The sequence below is a fragment of the Phyllostomus hastatus genome, unplaced genomic scaffold (genome assembly GCF_019186645.2).
Source record: "Phyllostomus hastatus isolate PE091 unplaced genomic scaffold, TTU_PhHast_1.1 phas_contig_196, whole genome shotgun sequence".
NCBI lineage: Eukaryota > Metazoa > Chordata > Mammalia > Chiroptera > Phyllostomidae > Phyllostomus > Phyllostomus hastatus.
The window spans coordinates 5779626-5801211 of NW_025333709.1; positions in this window are offsets into that span (position 1 = coordinate 5779626).

Genomic DNA, 21586 nt, shown 5'->3' on the forward strand with positions numbered 1-21586 from the left:
AGCAACATCAGGGGCAACCAGCCAACTCCATTGCATTCATTAGTTTTCTACAAATGTTTGAACAGATCATATACACAGTGGCCCAGACCCCTGCTTCTTATAAGCAGGTGTTAAGGAGTATCCGACGCAGATGTTTCGCATGTTTCTATTGACAGATCACGCCATGGACTATCAGTGCTCTTTCCTGCTGGAAACAGAGTCATCAGCATCTTTAAATCCAATCAGGTTCAAGAGCCAATTCCAGAAACCCAAGAACCAATTCAGAAGAGGCATCCTTGACATTCTGTTCCTTGACCCTCTCTTCTCTGTGTTAGTCAGGGTTCTCCAGAGATTTATTCTAAGAAATAGGCTCATACGGTGATGGAGGCTAAGAAGACCAGACCCAGGAGAGCGAATGGTATAGTGTCTCTACAAGTTAGATGATCTGAGAACCAGGAGACAGAATGGTGTAAGTTGCAGACCAGGGCCAAGTCCAAAGGCAGGAGAACACTGATGTCCCAGATCAAAGACACAGAGAGAGAGAGAACACCCCCTTACGCTGCCTTTTGTCCTATTCAGGTTTTCAATGGATCGGGTGAGACCCCACGCACATTGAGGAGGGCCATTTGCCTCACTCGGTCTACCAGTGCAAATGCTAATTTCGTCTAGAAGAACCTTCACAGGCACACCCAGAATAATGTTTAACCAACAATCTGGACGCCCCCTGACTCAGACAAGTTGTGACATAAAATTAACCATCGCAATTCCTGACACACAGCAGAATGTCAAGACATAAAGACATCTGCGGAAGCCTCTGTGCCGCTCTGTGCCTGATCCCTTCCTCTCACATTCCATATCCACTCACTGGACCTTCTGGTTCCCCATGTCCCCTCCCCATGGTTTCTGTAGGGGACCAGTCTGTTTCAGTCTGGCGAATGTGACTCAGCTCTGTACGGAAAACCTGTAGAAGCGAGGTGGTGGGCAGGAGCCAGACTTTTAAACCGAGTTTTCCCATGGGAATCAGGCCTAAGAAATGCATACTGATTGTTATGGCTTGCCCTTGCTAAAACTCCATCACCCTGGTCTAAAACAACAAATGTGCATGATCTATTTTCAAGGTAATTTCCAAAGCCTGTGTGAATTCGCCCAAGAATAGAGCTAACCAGCTCACCGCCTTTCCCCTCTGCGTGTTATTTCATTTCCCTGATTGTACCTAGAATGTAGACAACAATATTCTATGTAACGGATAATAAACCTTTCTCTGATGTAAGACCCAGGAAAAACAATAAAAACCTGTCTAGGCAAGGGTCAGGGCTCTCTCCCCTTGAGAGAGTAGCCGTGCCGTTTCCTTTTTCTCCATGGGATCGCTGTCACCTGTGCATTTATTTTCTCTTTCAGCCACAACAAGGCGGAACTCTGCTGGCCGGAGTCCACCATGGTTTCAAATTTCCTTGTAGAACACTTGAGATGTCATCATACGCACAGTCAGTCCACAGCTAATGTCACTGATAGGTGACATTAAGCAAAACAGTGTATAATGAAAGCAATTTTACCACAGGTTCACGGATACAAACAAGGGTTACGTTCCTACACCAACATTACACCAGAATGACAGTAAATGAAACGATGTTGTTCAAGGACCTTCTGGGCCATGGCTGAACCAGAGCAATGTAAGCACAACAGGAGCCACAACTAGGGGGAGCTTTCCATATGCCAGTACTGCATTAGCAGTGTTACTGGTTTGTTATCTCACTCATTGTCCCAACAACCTAATTAAGACCGTGTAATAATTAGCCCTCATTCAACAGCTAGGGAAATTGAACCTCAAAGGTGTCAACTAGAACAGCAAATACTTTGAAACCCAAGAGTTAATTTCAGAGCCAGCATGGTTAATCTCTCTATTAGGATGCCTCCTAATAGGTCCTCCGGGTTAAGAAAGGGTGAAGGTGGACGCAGAGAGGTCAGCTCTATGGCCAGAATGTTTTATGCTTAGACTGTGCGTCTCAGAATAGAAGTGAGAGTTCCAGAGTGCAGGGTAATAGAAAGAGACTGTTTTCCACCTGCCAACGGGGAGATGAGGTAGGAAATCATGGCTCTAACAACAGGGGGAGGTATGGAGGCCCTGCTGAGGGGCGGAGAGAGGGAGGCACGCAGCAGAATCCTGCGGACAGAGCAGTGCTGTTGTGTTCAGCGGTGAGCTGGGCGGAAGGAGTCTCCGTGGACGGCTGCTCTCGTCGGCAAGACCTCCTGAGTGTTCCCTACCCACTTGTCCCTTCACTCACGTGTCTGCACCAGGTTTCCCCACCCATCCGCGGCACGCAGCATCCTTCTCCCCATTTTGCAGGTGAAGAAGCACGAGTTGGTAGAGAAATTAAGGAACGGTCTGAGGTTCCATGGATAAAAAGCAATTTTGTTTTAAGTAAGACATCAAATCGTGTACGGTGCTGTTCCGAAGAAAGTGCTGTGAACGTTCGTATTTCAACAACCAAATCGAAAGCTGTTTCTCATCTGGGAATTTGGGGCACTGACTTCCATCTCTGCGGGGTCAGCTCCCATGCTGCAGACAGCCGCTGGTGGCCCCAGTGTGGAAGAGCTGCAGGACCCTGGGCTGGGGTCCCAGACAGCGTGGGTGTCATAGCAGGGACCACAGGGTAGGACGTGCTGGCCACAACCCAGGAAGGCAGGAAGGTATCATGCCCGAAGAAGAATGTCAGCTTCAGTGTCAGACAAACCTGGGTCCAAACCCCAACATCTCCACTCAGCAGCTGTGTGACCCAGGCAGGTCACTTGCATTTCCGAGTGTCAGCAGCCTCACCTGTCACAGATGGCTTGTGATGGCTCCTGGTAGGAGCACTGTGAGGCTCATGGGTCCTGTATGGAGTGTCAGGCGCACAGTACGTGTTCTCAGGTAGTAAAGCTTGCTGTAGATATTATTGTTGTCCACTCTGTCACCTTTGTGAGGTCTTCATCCCTTCGGGCTACCGTAACAGAACACCATACACTGGGTGGCTCACGAAAGAGTTTATTTCTCCCAGTTCCAGAGGCTGAAAGTCTGGGACCAAGGTGCCAGCACATTCCATGTCTGGTGAGAGCTCTCCTTCTAGCCGCAAACGGCCAACTTCTCTTCTAGTTACACCTTCACGTGGCAGGTCCAGGGAGCAAACTCTGTCAGCAAACTCTGTCATGAGTGTTGTAAGGTCTCTAACCCCATCATGGGGCCCCACCCTCATAACCTCCTCTAATCCAAGTCATCGCCCTGAAGGCCCCAACTCCTAACCCATCACACTGCACGGTAGAGCGGAATGGGTGAATCGGAGGCGCACGACCATTCAGTCCGTAACAGTGGGGACTCTGGAGGGGACAGAATTCTGGTCACAATAGCAGCACCTCGTGTGCACGTGTGTGTGTGTGCGTGTGCTTGTGCACACGTATGCAGTGCTGCTCAGTAACGAACATTCACGTCCAATATCCAGCTGGGCCTTGCAGGCTGGGAGGGGCAGGGCAGGCGTTACCATCAAAATGTCAGGAAAGAGAGAACACAGGCTGACTTGGGTGGAAAGAGCTGCCCGAGGTCTCCCAGATAGAGGCTGTATCAGGGTTAAGACGGCAAACTCCTGCTAGCTCTTTTTCCCTAGATCTTTTCTAAAGTACTTTCCCCAGAGCTGGAATCTGAGGAACCAGTGCGGAAAGGGAGAACTGGAAGTGGGGAGGCAGAAGCAGGGAGGGAAAGAAGTGAGGGAGAACGTACTTGCAGCTACCAGCTCAGACTCCGGCCACTGATGTCTGTCCACCAAGGCGGGGTGTGCTGCTTAAGTGCGCAGATCAGCTCTAGCCCCGCCCCATCACTGCAGGCGGCGCAGCCGCATTCACAATGCGGAGGGTGCTGTGGGGCAGGCGCACCCAGAGCCTAAGTGAGACAGCGTCGCCCTTTCCCTTTTTCTGATCCTTTCTTGCTGCTCATGGTGAATGATGAGGGAACCAGGATATTGGCAAAGCCCCTGATCCCCAGGGCCAATGCGCTTCTGTGAGAGGCAAGGATGGTGGGGTGGGGGGAGGGGGGGCGGTGCAACCCCACTTCTGATGCTGGCTCCTCCCCTCTCAGATAAATGGGCAAAGCTGAGGGAGTCTTGGTGTCCTAATCTGGAAAATGGGGGAAGGGGGAAGAGGTGGGAATAAATGAGATAATTCAACCTACGTTTTTGTCCAATGTGTGCTGTAGTGCAGGACACCCCCCCCCACTGCCCCCCCCCGCCCCCCGCGCCAGGTCGCAAGAATCTAGCTGTGCGCAGCACAGACGTGAGCGCTGGCCTCCTAGAGCTGACACCCAGTGGGAAGGTGGGCAGACGGTCCTGCGAGCACGTGGTCAATGTCCAACAAATGCCACCCACTGAAGGAAGGTCAAGGAATCAGCAAAGAAGCATTTACTTGTTTCCACTCTTTATGCTCCCTCACCCGGCCTTGATTTCCTCTTCCTATTAAGGACAGCTAGAATAAACAAAAATAAAAAATAAGTAAAAAGGACAGCAGGATCACTGTAGGTTTTACATTTAGGACCATGAGGAGAATTTAAAGTACTGGCAAAGGCCAATACGGCCAGCACGTAAATCTGTCTTTCAATTTTGTGTTTGAGGTAAGAACCCTAGGACCCTCCCTCCCCCACCTCCAACGCACAGATTGATAACTAATTCCCCCAAAAGGAAATGCCGGTCTGGGAGATGCCACTGCAGCAGAGCTATCCGCTGTCTCGGCAAAGGGTCAGACGGTGAATATCTCAGGTTTTGTGGACCAAGGGGCAACACTGAGGCTATTGTGGAAGCACTGATTCACAAGAGAAAAAAAATATTTTCCCAGAAATTTTTTGTTGTTAAAACTCAAAATATCAGAAAAAAAATTGAGCAGTTTTTTTTTGTAATATTTGTGTGAGAAAAATGTAATTCTTTTTCGGGAGATAACATTTGACTTCACTGGCATTCGTCGTTGGTGTTCCCTATTATTAAATTGAAAATCGACTGCAAACTTTCATCCATGAGCGCTCATCTATAATGACATTTTAGGTATTTCATCTTTGTCAGTGTATTCTTCACTTGGTTTGTCTTTTTCAGCCATTTAAAACTGTAAAAACCGTCTTTAGCTCATGGACCATGCAAACACAGAGAGGAGGCACCCTGACCCCCCCCCCACCCCCCACCCCCCCCCCCCCCCCCCCCCACCCCCCCCCCACACCCCCACCCTCCCAAGTTTGTCAATCTCTGCAGTGTGACTGCAGGGCCTGTCTGGTCGCAGCCACACCCCTAGTCACCGCTACTTCCTGGTCAGAGCACTGCCACCTCCGCCTTCAGTTCCAGGGGACGTTGCTTTCTGAGTAAGGAAGTCAATCAGCAACTTTTTCATTTAGAAACAAGGAAGGACCAAAGTGTTGCAGGTTCCATTCCCAGTCAGGGCACATGCCTGGGTTGCAGGCCATGACCCCCAGCAACCGCACATTGATGTCTCTCTCTCTCTCTCTCTCTCTCTCTCTCTCCCACCCTCCCTTCCCTCCCTAAAAATGGATGAATAAAATCTTAAAAAAAAAAGTACAGTATTTAAAAAAAAATAATTAAATAAATAAATAAAACCTTTTAAAAAATTAAAAGAAAGAAGGAAGGAAGAGGGGAGGGAGGGAGGAAGAGAGGAAGAGAGAGGAAGGGAGGGAGGAAAGGAGATTTTTAAAAGCCAGTGATATCGTAGGCCCTGTGCTAATTTTACACACATCATTTCATTTGATCCTAGTAACCCTGCAAAAATGTGAAAAAATGTGGTGTTACCCCGGTGTATAAATGAGGAAAGTACAGCTCAGGGATGGTAAATCATTGGCTGCAAGTGAAGCACCGGCAAATGAGTGCCAGCGACCCGCTCCCGACTCAGGCACGCCCGGTTAACTCGGAAGCCAGCTCCTCTCCCCACCTCTACCTGCCTCCTCAGAACCTGCCAGGTCTCCAACGCCAAAGGCAGGTGTCCTCCTGCTTGTCTGTTTGTCTGTTTGTTTGTGTTGGAGAGCTACATCGATAAGCCAATTTCTGCAAAAGCCACACCTGGGCTCATCCACTATTTTCCTGGAAAACCAGGAGAAAAGAACATTTTCAAGTTCCAGCAGCGTCCTGGCCCTGGGGAAGTGTTCGGAAAGAAAGGGCTCTTTGTGGCCGGTGTTGCACCATGGACGTAATCTCATTTTCAGCTAATCAATTCATATACAGTAAAAAGCCGAATGTGATCCCTCATTAGCCGAGGGCCATAAAGAAGCTGGTTCCGAGGCCGCACTAAATCCCAAAATGGCTGGCACCTCCTGCTTGGCGATTATCAAATTGGCTGACATTAATCATTTTTAATGGCCAATCTGTGTTTTCTTTATTATTATTTTAGAAAGAAAAAAGGTTGGGGGGGCAGGGAGCCTTGTCTGATTACTGGTGTAAAAGAAAACAAGCAGGTTTAGTAAAATCTTATTTAGGAAAAAGACTTGGCGAGAACGTGGGGGAGGGGGGCGGAGGGAGGGAGCTGAATCGTTTTGTCGGGTGTTTAGCTGCGACCAGCTAAGCAGCCCATCCAGAGGGGCCTTTCAGCAGAGGCCTGCAGGGGGGGCCCGTCAATGGCCCCTTTATTTGTGAGAGATGGATTATTTTAAATAAATTACAGAGCACTTTCGTTGAATAAACAGCGCCTCTGTGGCTGTGGAGAGCTGCACGCGCTTAATTGCGACCCAGAAAATCCTGAATGACTCTTGAGCTGGGGTCTGGCCCTTCATGTCTCTGATAGGACCTGAGTCTCCAGGTCAGGCCCAGACGGTTACAGGCTGAAAAGCAGTATCATGGAGGGAAAAAATTTTAAAAAAAAAAGAAAAAAAAAAAACAGTGAGCCTCACCGTGAGTATATACTTATGATATTTCAGAAAACCACAGAGATGGAGGATTCCCAAATCTGCACAAGGAGGCCTCAGAAGTGAGGCCTCTGCGTGTCATTTTTATTTGCGTTTGATATGTTAAATGCCCGCCGTGCTTATGGAGTGGAAGCCCGTTAGAATATCGCAAACTGTGTCTTTGGCCAAAGCAGGAGGACCCTGACCTACCTTAGCTCCTCCCCCAACACATGCCCACCTTTCCCCATAGCCCCTGTTACTGTCCTCTTTTTGGCCACAAGATCTACCGTGAGGATTGTACCTAAATGGAGATTTTTAAATCCCCTTTTTAAGAATTGCAGCACAATCTCACCTTGTTTCAGAAATGGGTTAAAGTGATTTATTATGTGAGGACCCAGGGTGACTACAGGCAGGAGTCGGGCTAATGCTGGAAGCAGGAAAGGGCATCTGAGCCCTTCCCAAGCCGCCTGGTCTCCGGCAGGGAGCCTGAATACAAGGGATGATGAAGAGCTCCGGTACAAGCCAATCAAGTCCACAGAACAGGTACCCTATGTCTTGGGGGAGGCATGGGTATTAATTTCGACAGCCGGTATTACAGAAAGTAAAATGACTCTCATTTGCTAATATCCCCCAAATTGAATTGCAACGAGCAAGCAGCTACCAGTTTGCCTTGATGAACAGCCATCAGGGAAAGAAAAAAAAAAGAAAAGATGGATACAGTCAAGCCTCACAAAAATCATAGAATCTGGGCTTTCTCTTGAGAATTTCAACACGTACTACTTTAATAAGGGACTTACCACCCTCCCCCAAATGTAGCTGTGAAATTCTTCCCCAAAGGTGACACAATTAATTGCATTTGCAGTTAACACAATTAAAGTGCAGCTGAAAGACTGGCTTGCACCTAATAAATCTCAAATGTTAAGAGGGATAATGGAGTTGATAAATCGCTGGGCTGCACCACCTGAGAAAGTATATAAAAGCCCAAGGTCATGGGAAAGGATGAGTAATTAATGATGGACAAGAAATTGGCCCAGCCGCCTTCATGCAGATGTCATAACTATTTTGTGACCTCTTCTTATTTAATTTTGCATAGAGTTCTAAAGACTGCTTTAAAGATGTCAAATTTGAACGTGCTGTTAAGTAGCTCCCCCAGGAAACACCTGCCAGCTCCCCACACTCCGCATGCCCATCACAAGATCCGAATCTTTCCTCCCAACTCCATAGGATTGAGTAAGTTAATACCGATGCCGACACTCAAAGAACTTATAATAAGGCAGGGAAGTAGGACATATACGAATGAAAAATGAATTCTTCCAAAAAAGTCTCAGTTAGAAAACCTAGCATCTGCAAAATGGGTATAATCTAGGACAAGTTACTTAAATTCCCTGAGAATTAGATTTCTCATATAAAAATTAGGAGAATACTACCTGATTCAAAATTCAAGATGTTAGGAAAAAACAATACAGTGAAATCTGCAAGAGTAGGTACACAATAAATATCTGGCTTGCACCTAATGTTTTAAAAAGAGTACATGCTGTAGAGGTCAAGGAAAGTGTGTGGGGTCACTGAAACAGAGTCCTATTCAGAGGTCCAGGGAGCTAGAAATGATGTTGCAACAGCAGCTTGCTTCCAGGTCATAGAAGATATTGAAGGCTAAACTGTGGACTTTGTTATGACAGCAAAGAGGAGACTTGAGTGGATTTTGAACTTGGCAGTGAGTGATACTATCACAGGAATGGCCCTGTACAGAAAGGAAAGGAGACCGTGGAGTGGGCACAGAGATACAGGTGTTGGTTTGCAATTGTGTGAACATGAAGGCGAGAACCAGACGGGGGTGCATTTTCAATGTGATTAGAAATGAGAGAACAAGAAGCCACAGAAAGCAAAGGATAGAGGAAAGTCAGATCTGAATTTGAAATCAGAGGCCTAGAGTGTTGGGAAAATTCATTTATTCACTTACTTATGGATTGCTTTGAAACACGTTTAATGAGGACCAATTATTGCCAGAGATTGTGCTACAAAAAGTAAACAAAGAAGAGCTCACATTCTAGAGAGCCTGATGGCCATACAAATAAATGAACACATCTTAGATCTTATAATCAGGGCATACATAACAGCACACAGAGTGAATGCCAATGTGGTGATGCTGAGCTCTGGGAAGTCGGGGCGAGCCCCCACCGAAGTAGGTGAGGTGATATTGGTGCTGGACCTAAGGGTTTCCCCAGGTGGAGAGAGAAGGAAGAGCATCCAGGCAGGAGGAACAGAAGGTACAAGAACATGAAGATATATACCGGATTGTTACTTTGGGGAAGCTGGATTTTACGTTGTAAGTTGTACGGTCAGGAACATGAAGCTGGAGAGGTCACTGGAGGCCAAGTCATGAAGATTCTTGTGCATCATGACAAACAGTTTAAATTTTACCCCACAGACCACAAAGAAGCCAAAAGGAGCGTTCAGTGTCCTGAGCAGGCTGCTGTTATTAACACACATAGGGCCTTCAGATGGAGAACGAATATCAAAAGAGAGATGTTGGTTTTGATTTCAAACATGTTGAGTCGGAGGGGCCACCAGGTCACTCACGTGGACATGTTCAGTACGCAGTTGTGGAAGTAACTCTAGTCTTTGGGGAAGTAGCGAGGCTGGAAGATGAACCTTGAAGTTGCTTCATAAATGTGACTGGTGAAGAGGTTGGAATGGCTAAGGTGAAAGGAGAAGACACAGAGGGAAAAGAAAATCTCCAACTGAACTGTGTAAGCCCTACACTCAAGAAGAAGGCAGGCAAGCCAGACGACAAAAGGAGTGAGGAGAAGCGGCACCCCAGAGTGGGAGGGAAGCCCAGGAGGACAGGAAACCGTAGACTCGGGAAAACCAAAGGAGAAAGACAGGGGCTAATAGAAGCAGCCGAAACCACCTACAGTTGGACAGAGCCTGCAGGACGCTGAGCTTGGCAGGGGAGAGGCTGCAAGAAAGAGAGCACACCGACTAGAAAGCACACCCCTTCCCTCAAGCAACTCAGTATTTACTGGGAAAAGCAAGGTTAGTCTCCCTTTTTCTAAGTAGCAAGTAATTGAAGACAAGATACACCTCACTCCGTAGTATGCGGTGTAGAGCTATAGAAAATCCGAGAAGGGCCGGTTTTTATATCAGGAAAGGTTCATGGATGAATTTGACTGGCCTTGGCCTTGAAGGATGGGAAAGAGCTGGCTAGGGAAACTAAATTACAATAGACCATTCTATCAGGAGGAAATTCCAGAGCGAAGGCCAAGAGTCAGGAATGTGCGGTGTTTGGAGAGGACAGCTTGGAACCCAAACTGTCGGGTAGAGAGTCTGAGTTTGGAAAGAGTAGGAAACAAGATAGGATAGGTTGGAATGGGCTAGAATACGAAGGGCCTTGAAAGTCAGGTAGAGAAACTGGTGTTTGCCGACCCGGCCTTCAGCAGGAGCAGACAGATGAGCACATACCCTGGGTTCCACCCAGTCTGGGCCAGTTCACAGGAAGCCATTCATTCACTAGTTCACTCCTCTGTTCAGCAGGTGAAGAGCTGGATGCCACAGATGCCAAGACTACGGAGGCCCAAAATGTCCAAACAATCGTCCCGTTCTTACTTCCACCATAACTTGTGTGTCAAGTACTAAGACATTGTACCAGGACTCGGGTACAGGCCCATCTGCCATCAGTAAGATCTCGTCTAACTGAGCTTCTTCTCTGAACAGGCCATAGATTTTTGTTCTAACCAAAGCCTGGCTTTACCCTGAGGACACAGCTTCTGACAACCCATCAGTGGTGACTGTTTCTCTCTCAAGCTCTCTGGAGCCAGAGGGGGAGGGAGGAAATGCCCCATTTCTTCCTTTTTTTTAAAAAAGATTTTATTTATTTATTTTTAGAGAGGGAAGGGAGGGAGAAAGAGAGAGAGAGAAACATCAATGTACGGTTGCTGTGGGCCCTGGCCTGTAACCCAGGCATGTGCCCTGACTGGGAATCAAACCTGTGACACTTTGGTTCGCAGCCCACACTCAATCCACTGAGCTATACCAGCCAGGGCCCATTTCTTCCTTATTGCCACTTCCAACCACTGTCTCTTCTTCCTCCCTGCAATTCCACTGCCCCCTGGAAAGGCAGGCCACCAGCCCTCACCACTCAACTGTGTCTTCTCAGCAGGCCCCTGGGACTACTTTCCCACTTCTTTCTGATGCTAGCTTCAGGATTACTGTCGTATGTTGGCAGTGATCCTCACCAACAATCCTTCAGATAACCTGGCCCCTCACTTACCTGGCCCCTTTCCTTCCAATAATCTTGTCTTCCACCACCTCAGTGTACTTGAAAGCCCATCATCACCAATTACCGTGCTCCTCCCTAGTCTCAACCTCAGCCGCCCCCTGCGCGCCCCTCCCCCAGCCCTCTGCTCACTCTCTCGGGTGACGCTTCTCCGTCTCCCAGGTTCCCTTCCCACCTGACTTGGATTCCACAGGCTCTTGCAGGGGCCCTCAACCTCCTTGTTTCTGTCTCCTGCATTGTGCTTCCCTAGAAAATCCCAAGCCTCAATGAGATTGAATTCTGCTTCTCGACCTGGACACGTGACTGAGTTAGGGAAAAACACAAACCATAGTGATGGGCCTCACAGTAAATGTATGCTAGCCATTCTCAAATGTGTTTTTAAAGCTTCCTGGCAAGCCTACGGCATTTCTGTCTGACATCCATTTCACTCTCCTGGACAACCTACCATACCTGCTTCTTGCTTCTGAAATCCCCAAAATGCTCTCTGAAATGGTAATCTTGTAAATCAAATATCAGTAAGATTCAAGGTCAGAGGCATCCTGAAGCAAAATTCTTCTCCAGCTGTGAATTTGTGAAAGCAGGAAGGTTATATGCTTCTAAAATACTATAAGAGGACAGATATAGAGGAGAGATTCCCACTCCAAAAGGGAGAAATTGGGAGGAAAAAGGGAATGACAGGTTCCAAGCAAGTCTAAAACCTAGCAAAACAAATACGTTTTCAGAACAATCCTCTCTGACTCAGTGCTCTGCCTTCTGGACCCACCTCCAGGACCCACTTGGGCAGCAACCGTACCCTAGTGACTATTAGACAGAGGTTTCACCTCCACAACTCCCGGCAACTGCCATCTGGCCTGCTGAAACCCAGGAGGCAGCCAGGATCACCTGAGTCACCCTTGGGGCCATCCCTCCCGTGGCTTGAAGAATGAGGCACAGCTGCAGGCCAATACGGCTACAGTTCTGTCATGTAGAATCTAAGGCATCCAAGAGCCTTGCTTCATGTTACCCGGCCTCCCTTCCATTCCCGCTGGCAGTGCTTCTGCTGGGGTGACGAGACCCATGGTTCCCACCCACGCTAGTCTCCTTATAAGTGACTGGTCGGCCACCTCCTGGGTGCCCTCGGAAATATGGGTAGGCTGAGACTTTTCCAAATCCCTGACTGTGGGTCTTTTCTGCTTAACAACGCCTTCTTCAACTCCTTGCTCTCCTCTCACATTTGACCATAGCAGTCAGAAGGAGCCAGGCAGGTCCTTCAACACTTTGCTTAGAAACCTCCTCGGCTGAATATCCGATTTCATCTCTCGCAAGTTCTGCCTTCCACAGACCATTAGGCATAAACACGATTCAGCCAAGTTCCTTGTCACTTTATAACATGGATTGCTTTTTCCTTGTTGTAAACATGTCCGACAACATGTTCTTCACCGCCCTCTCAGATTCCTCCCGAATGGCCTTTACCACCCATAGTCCTACCGGCTCTGTTCATGGCCATGTGTGCATTCCTTAAGAAGAAGGCAACTTTCTCTACAGTTCTCCCCTTTCCTTTCCAAACCCTCACCAGAATCTTCTTTAACAATCCCTGAATGGCAATCTTGACTTTTTTTAAGCATGCACTTTAAAACTTTTTCAACTTCTACTCATTACTAAGTTTCAAAGCCACAATTATATTTTTAGGTATTTATACAGCAGCATACACTTCTTGGTACCGTTTACTGTCTTAGTCAGCTGAGATTGCTGTAACAAATGCCATGGACTGAATGGTTTATACCACAGGCATTTCTTTCTCACAGTTCTAGAGGTTGGGAAGTACAAGATCAAGGTGCTGCCAGATTCAGTTTTTGGTGAGGGCTCTCTTCCTGGTTTGTAGACAGCCACCTTCTTGCTATTTGGTCAAATGGCCTTTTCTTGGTGCGTGCATATGGAACAAGAATCTGTCATCATCCTCTGAGGGTGCGAATCCAACTCTAATGACCTCATCTAAGGTTAAATACCTCCCCAAAGCACTACCTTCAAACACCATCATATGGAGAGTTAGGGCTGCACCATGAATTTGATAGGGATATAAACATGAAATACATAACACCTCAGGTCTTATTTCACGGAGAAAATAAACATGATCAAAAAAAAAAAAAACTTCTACGCACCTTGTCCTAATCCAGCTACTGGTATAGGATCAGACGGATCTGCTGGTATCTGAGCCCAAATATTCTGCCTCCTCCACTCTTTATAAGGATGATTTGACTACACTCCTAGCCAGGGTTAAGCTAAGCTTGGGACAATCACCCAGGGCTCTAGTGGTCCTGGAACATTTCTTGCAGGAGGTGGGATGGGAAGAATAGGAGGATTTTCAGGAGAGGGAAGAGAGTGAAAACACATAGACACGCTGAGCTTGCTTTGGAAGCTGTGGGGGGTCAGTGTGACTAGAGTGTGTCTGGATAGAGAAGCAGGTCTGTGTTGTGAAGGGTGGACATAATCCGGGCAAAATGGGGAATGCACCAGCATCGGAATCAAACTGCCTATATTTTAAGCCGCAGCTCTTACACTTACAGCTGGCCAGTCTAGCAGTTTTTTCTTCCCTTGAAGAATAGAAGCTGTGTTAGTCTTGGTCACTCAGATTCCTTTATTCCCAACACAGCACTTGGAAACCCAGCAAAAGTGTTAAAGAACATAGAATGGTATCTAAAGTAACCACTCTGGGTTGGACCCCTGGTGCCACCCTTGATGAGCTGCATGACCTGAGGCAAACTATTACTTGCCTAAGCTTTAGTTCCCTCATCCACGAGCAGGGCCAACCCTTCCTCTATAGGGTTAAAGAATGAAATTGGATAATAAGTGTAAGATATTACCACAGTGCCTAACACATAGTAGGTACTCAGCAAATGCTATTTATCGATATTGTGTTTTATTTCAGAGCTCTTTAATTCTATTTTTTTCACCAAGTGATCATCAATTTATTTCCTATAACACGGCTTTTATAAGCCCTACCTCTCCAAGCTTTCAGGACAAATACGTTATATGCAGATAAGCTGAGCTTGTCACACAATAGGTTCTTTTTCATCCTGCTTTTCCTACCATGTTTTGCAACTTAGCCAAAGAGCAGTGGCTAAATCAGCTGCGTGTGGGTGGCAGGCTCTTGCGCTGGCCCCTCCGTGAAAAACAAATTTCTCCATCTCTCCTTTAGGAGGGTCCCTGCTGTTTCCTCTTGCTTTCTTCTTTTCCTGTGCGGCGCTGTCTGAACACTAAGCCTCCAGTAGGGGTCTTGCCTTCAGCCCCATTCCAGACTCTAAGATTACTGTTTTCATTTCTCCCACTGCTTGGTGACCGGGATGTGGCCCTCAGGGTAAGGGAGCCCGGGAGAGGGTGTGACCAGCGGGGATCCCATTAAAATAAAGAGCAGTCACGCAGGCCAGGCTACTTGGCTCCTTCCCTCCTGCTCTCGCCACCCTACCCCCAAATATGATCATAACAGCACAGAGCTATAAAGTTGCTTTTCATAGCACACATTGCCCGGCTCCCTAACAAGGTTCTGACTGTCAAGAAGAAAAGGAGGACATTGTAAGGAGGGGATTAGAGGAAGGAGCGGTGGGGCGGTGAAGAGAAGCAGTGTGGTACAGCGGAGAGACCCCCAACTCATGAAGGTCCTGACCCAGTGATTCTTGCTGAATTCTGCAGCCAGTCAGCATACTCTCTGATGGGAGGGTGGTCCCTCCTATCTGGGCCTCAGTTTCTCCACTTGTAAAATGAGGGCCTGGGTCTAGATTGTCTTAATATGTGTTTTCCAGCCTCTGGATGCTGGAAAGGACTGCTTGACACCAAGCAAAAGAGGAAGGTGTGAATGCCTGCCCCCTTCACGACCTGCTCCTCAGAAGTAACTTAGCTTTTAACCAGCCCTGGGATTTGGGCTCTGGGATGAAGACACCAACTCACAAGTCATGGATTTTGACCCATAGACATCTGGGCCATCTCAGCCTGCCTTGGCTGTCATTGAAACACTCAGGCTGTTCTGGGGCTTATTCACTGTGTAGCACCAGCCCCTCAAAGATGCAAATAAGCATATACTAACACAGTGGGGGTGCTTAATAAATATTCATTGAATGAAGGAATGAACACATGGAGCAGGTGGGGGCTAGACCCTTTTCATGATTTATTATTCATTCACTCGCTACTTGTTGACTGACTATTACGTGCAAGAACCTGGACACACATCAGAGAACAAACCAGACATAAACCCTCCAGGAGTTTACATTCTCATAGGCAGACACAGAAGATATAGGAAAGAATGATAGCGTGCCGTATGGTGGCAAGCACTAGAGGAAATGCAAAGGAGAGCAAGAGCATAGGGAATTAGGAAAGCCAAGGTACCATTTTACATAGTGTGACCATGGTCGAACTCCTTAACGGGGTGGCATTTGAGCAGAGACCTAAATGAAGTTAAGGAGAAACCACAGCAATATTTGAGGAAATCACTTGCCAGGTCAAAATGGCAGTAAATGCAAAGTCCCTGAGGCAGGAGTCCTTTTGGTGCATTTCAGAAACAGCACGGAGATCTGTGTGGTTGGAGCCCAGTGAGCAAGGGAGGAACCCATAGGCGATGGCGTCAGAGGGCCACTGGTGGGTGCAGATCATGATGGGAATTTGACTTGAACTCTAAGGAAGATTGGCATCCAGGGGGAGGGTTTGGAACCAAGAAGAGGCAAGATGTGATATATTTTAAAAGGTAGAATTTTGCTGTAAGAACTGGCCAAAGTGAAGTGAGAATAGCAGAGGGAAGATCAACTAGAGAGCTAATGAAATGACAGAGGAAAGAAATGATAGGGACTTCGGCCATCATCGTGAGGTAGAGGTGCAAGAAGGAAGCAGACTTAGGACACAGATTGAAGACCGAGTCAGTTCAGAGCATCGATAGATGCTCTGCACAACCACCTCTAAAATGTGTTGCTAACTTTCTTCTCCAACTAGGTCATGAGTTCCTTGAAGGTGAGGGCTCGGTGTCATATTTCTGTGTAGTGACCAAACCCTTGGCACATTTCCTTAACCTAGACTCCTGATAGACCTCTGTCCATTTGACTCAGTGTTTATGAAGCACCAAGCTCCAAATTCATCTCCCACCCTGCACAACCCAACATCACATGCTCAGTTCATAGTGAACTCTCCCAGCTCCCCAAGACAAGCAACTTCTACTTCTATACCCCACGACAAGCAGCTGGGATGGTCAGTAGAGTGGGACAGAGGGTTAAAGGACCACTTGTTTGCTTTTTTAATGGTGGGAAAGAAATAAAGATGTTTAAATATTGATAGGAAGTACCATCCAAAAGAAGATGTTGAAGAAACCATCAGAAGAGGCATAAAAGTCCTGAGAGAACTGGGTGAGAAGACAGTCAAGAGGGAAGGAAAGGCAAGGGTACATGCCAATCTATAAGTTTCACAATAGAAAATGAAAAGAATATCTGATCATTGCTTTAGTGTGTGCTGAGCATGAGAATATAGGTAGGAAGAGAGAGGAACATTTAAAAGGTCTATTAGAGAACAGACAAGAAACTTGAAAAATGAAGCAGAATGTAGTATTTGGGCAGCACTGAGGCATTTGTTGAGGTCCATGTGCACTGATTTATAGTGACCTTGATCTGTAGGCCCCAACTCATTTGACCTTGATGAAGTTCAGCAGCCAGGGTTAGTCTGTGATGTGTGTGTGACGAAAAGACAGCAGAACTATGGCATTAAAGTTAAAAGAGTTGCTGACGTGATGAGCAGTAGAATCTCTGTAACAAGGGCGGAGAGTAAAGATAACAGCAGCAGACAGTGTAAAACAAAGAAGAGGGTCAATGACTTGGAGGTCCCAGTTGAAGAACCAGAAAGCGAGAGTAAACAAGCGAGGGAATTAGAAGAAGAAGGTTGTGGTCAGAGAGTGTGGGAGGTGTGAATTTTATGGCTTCCGAAGTGGAGCAGTTCCAGAAAATGACCAAGTCCAGGGTGGAGCCACAAGAGTGGACAGATGAAACAGCTTGGAGGAGAAGCCACTAGAGGTGAGAAGAACAAGGAACTGAGAGAACAAGGAGTTGACATGCATGTCAACACAGAAGACCTCCAGAGGAGTGGCAGGGAAGTAGAGAAATGTGGGGACAGATGCCAACTCACGCAAAGTGAAGGGGTGTGTCCAGGGAGTGAGCTAACGGCAGTTACATGGAAGGGCCAAAGAGGGTGCTGGTGTATCAGAAGGTACACCAAAGAGGCAGAAATCCTGTGTGCAAATGCCTTGGTTAGCCCGCACAGTCGAGAAGGGATTCTATAGCCCTGGACCCTGCGAGGAGCCACAGTTTATTTAAGAAGAGTTGGTGGAGACGTGCGAAGATGTGAGCATGTGTGGATGCAGAATCAAAAACTGATCAGGCTCAGGCCAGAGAAAAGAACACTTTTGACTCACCTACATCAAAAACCAAAAACGTTTACTGGTCTCCAGACCAGAAGGATCTAGTGGGGGACGTTTAAGTGCCAACTTTGGGCATAAAGCCGGTATATAATCTGAATTCAACTTTGACAGTAGACTAACAAGAGAGACTGTTAGTAGATTTTGTGGCTCATGCATGAAACGATGAGAGGCCAGTTAGCTGGTAAACATTGCCACAATCACTACACTGAGAACTCAAACAAGAAGTCAAGGGTGGGCTGAAGAAGGTGGGGGGTGCTTCTGGAGGGGATGGCATTGATCTGAGCTTTGAAGGGCATCCAGGCTGTGTAGAAATGAAGGGGGAGGGGGAGACATTTGAGGCACCGTGAAGACTATCACCACATGTGTCCCTGAGCTACCAACTAACAAAAATCCTTAGAGGACTTGATGAAGTTCCCAGAAGCTTGGCTTAGAGTCCCATAAATCTCATAGAAACCTCAAGGTTGAACTGAGAACCTTGAGGACTCATCCATATAAGAGTTCAGACTTTGTTGTAAAGAATGGGAAGCCATGGGTGATTTTTGGAGCAGGTGTGTAGTCGCATCAGATCTGTCCTTCAGGAAGATCTGTCTGGCAGCAGTGCGTGAGAGGGGCACAAGGAAAGAACTGCAACCAGGAGACCATTTATAAGGCCACTGCGGTTACCCAAGAGAGATACTCAGAAGCCTAAATAGGGAAGAGAGTGATGGAAATGCAGACAGTAGAGAAGACAGAGGAGATCTCTGCAGAGGTAGACACAACAGGACTCGAAAGTCAAAATAAATACAAATAATCAGTGCAAAGCCTGCTCACACACTCTTGGTCAAGCACTATTGATCATTATTCGGAGGCTCGAAGAGATTAGGGTCAACACAAAGATCTCAGACTCCAACTAAAACAGCTCTGCTGTTTATGTGTGAAAGAAGAAAATCAGACACCAAAAAGGGAAATTAACCTTTCCCTCACAGAAGTCATAAACAGCACCCAAATGTGGCAGAGAATGAAACCACCAGCCATGTGTTTAAAAGAAACACGATATCATTGGCCAACAGACCCGAGACCCAACCAGGAAACAGGCCCCAGTATTAAAATTCTAGTCCACGAGGGTTTTGGAAAATAAAAAAATAAACACAGTGGGGTAGAAAGACTCTATCTAAATGGATGAGGCAAGGAGAGGTAGGCTCTATTGAGCCAGAGCAGAGAAGTCAGCTGGGATAGAGGTGAGAGAAACTGGGAAAGAGCCACCAGGGGAAAGGTTATTGGCCACCAACGAGCAATGACACAAAAAGGATTCAAAATTGCTGCCTCAGATAGAAGCAGGAAAACAAGGCTACGATCGGTCAGGGGGCCTCATTCCCTAGAAGTGCCCCCCCGCCCGTGCTGCTGCCTGTGACTGGCCCCCCCACACACACTGATTCTCTGGCAAGTGACATAAATCCCCTGTGATCTTCAGACTTGTTGTCTCTACAATGTGGACAGTCATTTCCATTTCATGAAACTGGAAATGAAGTCATAGACATGTGGGTGACTAGAAGAAGCCTCGTCAAAATTGACTTTGCTTTTTTAATTTATTGAAAACAATTGGAATGAGAGTGGTTCCCATTTGACATTAGAGCTAGCAAATGACCTTGTAACTGGCCTTTTCATCCAGGGGTACGGCATGGCGTGTCATGTAAATGAGGAGCATAGGAACTGGAGCATCAGGATGCCTCTGGTGGTGTAACTGTTGCTGCTACAAATCGCTCCTCCCCCTGTTGAGCCATAATAAGATTTTTGAGGGCAAAGGCCCCATACTCATTTTCTTTACATCTCAATCCAGACCGAGAACAATGCCAAACACACAACAGACAGTGACTAAGTATGTATTGAATGAATGAGTGTCTGTCCAGTTGTTACGGCACACTCTACAAGGTCGGGAGTCCTGTATCCATTCTCAGCATGCAGAAGAAGACCTAATCTGGGACAGAGACACTCAGCAAGTGTCCCTTAACTAAAGAAATGAGTGGAGCTTGACGCTGGTCAGAACCATCTGTTACTGACTAGAAAGGCTTTCCTTACCTCTCTGGTGTGGTTAGAAGAGACACAATGCTACGGCCCACATTCATGTATCTGTGTGATTTTCATGCAATGGGTAAGCATGTTGCACATGCACTGCACGCATGCATACTCACCTATAGCCCCTGACCCCCAGGCACGACGGTCAGTGGCATAGTCACCCATTAGCTTTATTTTATCACCATTTGAGTAGCAGAAACAGTGACGTTCCGGAGAACCAAACAATACACGGAAAAAAGACCTTTGTCTGCACAGCAGGCTCCACGCTAAGTGCCACGTCGGTGTCCTACCACGGGGAACGTCCAACAGCCTTGTGAAGACTGTGAGTTGTATTTATTATCCCCACCCTGCGGAGAACCTGAGACCCAGAGGAGTTGCAATTTGCCTGGAGTCACGCGGCCCCGCCGCTGACCTGGAGTCTGTCATCCCTCTCTCCCTGGATGGGAAAACCACTTTAAAGGTGAGCTTTCCAGGCTTCCCTGTCACAGAGGAAAGCCATAATGACCATTTTCTTTGGCCCTGTCCTTTTTCTTTGCTCTCCTCTGCCTCCAGCCCACCCAATTTGTTGTTGTCCCAGCATATCTGGGTGCGCAGAGACCTCGAAGCTTGAGTCACAACAGACTGCGGAGGGGCTGGCTGGGAGCCACTGGCGGGGAAGCTACAGGTAGGATCCTGTTTCGACCATCGGCCAAGTAAATAAGCTGAGGCCGGTGCAGATCACGCACTGCTCCCCAGTCGTTTCCTTAATGACTTGCTAAATTTCCTCGCATCCTTCCAGAAAGTTGCACTCTCCGCAAGCCCTGTGCCTCTGTCCCACAACCCATGCTGATAACACCAGGACTCCTAACCCGAAGCCAGATCCCAGGCCTCAGCCCTCGGCGAGCAGACCCGGGTGTCTCCAAGGTGACTGAGGCACACAGGGTCACACGGAGGCCTTAGCCAGCCTGGAATTGGCAGCCAGGACCCTTATGGAGGGGCTTGAGACAGGCTACAGGGACAAAAGCCCAGTGCATCTGTTGCAAAGCAGAGGAAACTCTGTTCCAATGAAATCTCCAATGGAGAAGGCAAGTAAGTGCAGAATGCTGGGTTGGAGCAGGAGTGGAGGTCCCACCTTGGTGTCCCACCTTGGTGTCCCACCTTGGTGTCTCACTAGGACCCACTGCCCAGACACTGTCCCAGAATCCCTGTAGCTCCTCAGAGGAGAGTTGAAACCCTCTTATCTGGTCTACAGAGCCCATCTTCTTCAGGAACAAAGAACAAAGGCATAGAGAGGTCAGGGGACGTAGCCCAGGCCCCGCGCTATCGAGCACTGGGACCGGAGCGCCTTACACCCAGCTGATGCTCAGACCACCGCAGGACACGACCTCAGCTTCAGGGGGAAAACCTTCTCTCCTTGCTGGCTAATTTTTTTGGTCTGTTTTCAGTCATCATGGGCAACGGTTGTCTAAAGGCATTTTCTTCCCATCTGAAGAGACCTGCATTTGCAGCCAGAGGAAAAAGCATCCTTGAGTACATGCACCAAAGGAGGGACGAGGAAAAGCAGGTAGACTCTCACTGTGGCATCCCAAAGAAGCAACAAAACACAACCCCTTCCCTTCAAAATAAAAGATAGGAGGTTCATATGAGAGATTTTCTTGGTCTGCAAAACCCTCTCTCCTGAGTCCCCAAGCATCTGTGGGCTCCTGTTTCCCTTCATACTGTCCCCCTGTGAATGGTCCCATGAAGACACCTAAGTGACCTGCCCCAATGGCCGCATTCCTTCCAACCCCCAGAGCATGTGGTTGCCTGCACGTGTCCCCTTCGCTACTATGACCCCCTTATGTGGAGAAGTGGGGCTCCGTGCATCACTGCAGCACTGTAAAGAGCAAGTCTTCACAAATAACTGAACGAGTTTCTTGCATAACACTGAGAGTTTCGCCAGGATGCTGCCCACTCTGCAGTCACACTTTCTTTTACCTCAAGGAAAAGA